Here is a 4,516-nt window from a genome sequence, read left to right on the forward strand (position 1 = left end):
TTTTATATATTAGCGTAAAATATTTAATTTAGGCATAATATAGATATTTTAAGTAATTTTGACTCTTTTACTCTATTTTATTACAAGAAAAAAAAATTACAAAAATAGGTTCATTAATATTTTGTAGTCATTTTTAATCTAGAAAATATATATATACAAAAAATAGTATCGTATTTCTATTTTAACATGATATTTGAAAATACCAAAATAGATTTGTTTTAATGATTAGTTTTATTTTAATAATTATTTGAATAGTAGGACTAATTAATAATTGAGATCGTATTTTTAGTCTTGTTCGCGGGGAAAGGATAGAACTTGGGCTCGAGCAACTCATTTTTAGGCCTAATTTTGGACCGAAAAACAATTGGCAAATCCATAATTCCTAGGCCCATAACTCTTAACCTAAAAACCCTGCCCCAAAAAAAAACCTAAACTCTATAAAAAAAAAAAAAGAATACACAAAACAAAAAAGGAGAAGGCTGAAGAACGAGAAAATAACGAAGAAAAGGCTGAAAAAGCTAAAAGCATCGCAGCTTTGACAGGACCCCCCGCGTCATCTTCTTCAACCCCCCCCCCCCCCAGATTCCCGTCTCTTTCACAGACCCCCTCCCTCACGTTTCTTCTTCTTCATAGAAAACAAAAAGACCCCTAAACAAATCGGATCCGCCACATTTTTGGGCACAAGCAAACAGACCCCGTCGTTCTTCTTCGACGCAGCCTCAGCCATGGTTTCTTCTCCAAAGAAATGAAGCAGCCATTACACTCACACACACACGCAAGTTTGGGAATGATAATCAAAAGAGCTTTTGGACAAAGAATTTGGGACAAATTATGGGAATAAAAATGGAGAGGAAAGCAGAGAAACCGATTTTCTTCTTTTCCATTTTTAGCTTCAATTTCTCGTCAAGTTTCCTTTCACATTCAAAAAAAAATCAGAAAAAAGGTAACGATATTCTGGAATTTCCTCTTCCTTGATGTGGCTTTCAATCATGGAATTCAGTTCGTGATTTCATTTTTGAGGTGCGATTGATGCGTAATCTAAGTTTCTATTTGAGGTGCGGTTTGTTGTTCTGATCCGAGATTCTGGTTCGATTTTGCCGATTCGTTTGAAGCTGTGTTGATTTCCGGTTGTAACCGTTACTCTGTTTCAGTCCATGTAATTGCTGCGATTCGGTTAATCAGAAAACCGTTGCTCTATTTGTGTAAGTTTCCGGTGCTTATTTCCATTTCATCTTTTGAATCTTATAACTAAGATGGATTTATGGTTGAGTGTCTATTGTATGAAATCTGTTTGGTAAAATGCTTGTTAGATCTTGTGGGAGTTTATTCAATGTTAAAGTCACCATCTGAGCTTGAAAACGGGTGTATAATACCACTAGTTAACCATGTGATTTTATTTGATCTAATTTTGCACTTGAGAAATATATACTGTTGCTCGAGTTTTCATATACGGAAATCAGTTGAGTTCACAAGTGTGTTGCTAGTTGCTCGTCTGTTGCATTTCATCCTACGTAGTAAAAAGAGGCAAATTACAATTCTCAAAGATGTAAATGGTATGATTAAGCCATGTAGAATGACTTTGCTTTTGGGACCTCCAAGCTCTGGGAAGACCACTGTGGTCTCCATCACCTGAATAACATATTTGCTTTCTCTACTCAAATTCCTTATAGGTGCTTCTTTTCTTTGTATTGGGGTTTCTCTATTGCATCTTATTAGTTTGGTAAGAGTTAGTCAGATAGGTTTTGGGTGATTTTGACTCCAATCTCTTGGTAATAATCTGTAAAGTTTTATAGGTCCAATCAATTGTAGTCACAATTCAAGTTGGCGTCGAAAACACAAGCCATGTTCTTTAATCCAAATTGTTTAGTGCTAGCTATTTTTTTTTAGTTTAGTTTAAATATGTGCTTAAAATAAAGTGGAAATTCCTTTAGCCTTTTAATCAATTAGCTAGGTCCTTTAATTAGTTGAGGTGTGTCATTCTTAGATTTCCGTGGCCCTCACAAAGCTTGCTTTAAATTTGAAAGTGCGTAGTTGTTTTAAGTGCGCTATTTAAATTGTTTTCCTTATTTATTAAATTTGGGTGTGCATTTCATGTGATCCAACTCCAAAATCTCAACAATGTTAAATAAAATGTGTCTCGGACTGCGGGTGCATTTCATGTGGCGTGGTCCAAAGACGTGTTTTAGATGACGTTGAAGTCTTCCTTAAAAATAATCAAAAGAGGCTAATAAGTTAAAAATGTACCATAGGCTAAAACTTGTATTAAAATCAGATAATAGACCAATTATAATAGTTTAAGCGACCGTGCTAGAACCACGGAACCTGGGAATGCCTAATACACCCGGGTTAACAGAATTCCTTACTCGGATTTCTGGTTCGCGGACTGTTAAATAGAGTCATATTTTCCTCGATTCGGAATGCAACTGGTGACTTGGGACACCATAAATCTCCCAAGTGGCGACTCTGAATCTTTATAATAAATCCCGTTTCGATTGTCCTTTGATTGGAAAAACTCCTTTATACCCTCTTTCGGGGGTGTAGTAATTTCGGGGGTGTAGTAAAAAAGGAGGTGTGACAGCTCTGGCGACTCTGCTGGGGATCGAACCCAGAATCTCTAGTTCAGGGTTCAAGAATTCGAGCTTAGAATAATTGTTATAGTTGGCTTTATCCATTATCTGAATTTGTTACATGATTTGGGCCTAATGTGCTAATTGATTGATTTTACCGCTTTGATATTCCGTGAACTGTATATAAATTGTTGCGAAATCCCTCTTCTCTCTGAGTCTTCTAAATCATGAAGAAGTGTGTTCTTCGTGTGACTTCTTTTCTGTTAGAGTCATATCCCAAATTTAGAACGAGGTTCGGACAAGTTGCAAAGCCGGTGAAGCTTCTGTATTCCCGGTACGCTGCCCCCCCCCCGGCTCGAGCTGTCCGCTCGGGTAAGCCAGGTCTAGAACAATAAACCCAGGTTTTGGACCTAGTACAACAAAACCTCATGCCGGATCCCTAGTAGGAACGTTTGCTTGCATCATGTGCATTTAACTTTGGAGACTCAACACAGGGGTTGAGTATGTCTAGGACAGGTATACCAAAAATGAAAAAGACCATCCTGATGCATTTTATGTGCTATATGTTGCATTTAGTCAAGGGTAAAAGGGTCATTTGGCGGATCAATGATAAATGAGGGTAAATGAAGAAATGAAAAAAAGAAAAAAAAAAAGGAAAAAACAATGAAAAAAGAAAGAAGAAGAAAAAAAAGAAAAAAAAGAAGGGGAAGTGTGAAAATAATGCAAGTAGGGTCTAGTTATGTTTTTTGTTACATTTTTAAGAAAAAATATGAAAAATTCAAAAAAAAGATTTTGCACTTTTTCATCATTTTTCAAAAATCAAAAATCAAAAAAAAAAAGAGAAAAAGAAAATCCAAAAAGATTTTGCATGTTTTGTCATTTTTCAAGAAAAAGCAAAAAAAAATGTGATTTCTATGAATTAGTGGTTTTTTTTTGTTATTCTCGCACGTATCCAATTTGCCCGAACTACGCGAACCTGATTCTCGTATCTCGGGGCGGGATACGTAGGCAACCCACATAGGGTCCGGTCTTCCTAGTAAATCTTAAGTTCTTGGCTTTGCAGGGTCTTAGCCAAATTTTGCACTTCTAGCCACCTTTTGGCCAAATAAGTCATTTTGCAAAAATAGTCCCAATTATGTCTTGCATGTGTCTAATAAGGAGTGTTATTATCTCACATAGTGTTGGTTAAAGTTTTCTCATACAGGTGTAGATTTATTTACCGAAATTTGAGCATGGCAGACACCCCGTGACCATCCGGTCAAGATCGCTCAGTCAGGAGTTGCTTAAGGAGATTTGTTTTATTTTTATGTTTTGAGTATGTTCCTCGTTTTATGTCGTCTTTTACTTTCTACTTTTGTACAGTAATGTCAAGTCTTTTTATTATTGTTATTTTCTGTTTTATATTTGACAAAATGTGTTGTAACTCAAAAATCCAAAAAAGAGATGTTGCATTTTTATATTTCCGTTATAAGTTTTCTTTACAATACTAATTCTAGAAATGAAAAAAATTTGAGGTTGTTTCTCCTTTAGGCAATTAATATCTAGGACTTAAAATGAATTATTTTATGTTTCCTTTAGTATATTAGGACCAAAATTCAAAACAAAAAAGAGAGAATTTTATTTTAGTACTTCTTTAAAAGCTTTCTTTAAGGTGTTAATTCCAAAATTCAAAAAGATTTTCTTTTGAGGTGTTTCTTTGGGGAAATTAATGAAGGATGAAAAAAAATTCTTTTTATCTTCATTAGATATTGTACATAGAAAAAAAAATATACTTTATCTTTTGTTTATCATTAGAATTTTTCCTTTAGGCAATCAAAATTGAAATGCAAAAACATTCTGTTTTACCTTTTTCATTGCTTGCTTCGAAATCTTGCGTTAGGATATCAAATGAAAATTCAAAATATTTTTCCGTGGTTTATTCTTTCGATCTTCTTCCTAAAAAAAAGAGA

General features: G+C 34.6%; 1 long non-coding RNA gene across 1 annotated transcript; it reads left to right on the forward strand.

Annotated features, from left to right (window-relative positions):
- Positions 1 to 622: 622 nt before the first annotated feature.
- LOC138884153 (uncharacterized) lies at positions 623 to 4,026 on the forward strand. Its single transcript, XR_011404313.1, has 2 exons — positions 623 to 1,202; positions 3,759 to 4,026. It is a non-coding gene; the product is annotated as an uncharacterized lncRNA (long non-coding RNA).
- Positions 4,027 to 4,516: the final 490 nt, after the last annotated feature.

Source organism: Nicotiana sylvestris, chromosome 12 (assembly GCF_000393655.2).
Source record: "Nicotiana sylvestris chromosome 12, ASM39365v2, whole genome shotgun sequence".
NCBI lineage: Eukaryota > Viridiplantae > Streptophyta > Magnoliopsida > Solanales > Solanaceae > Nicotiana > Nicotiana sylvestris.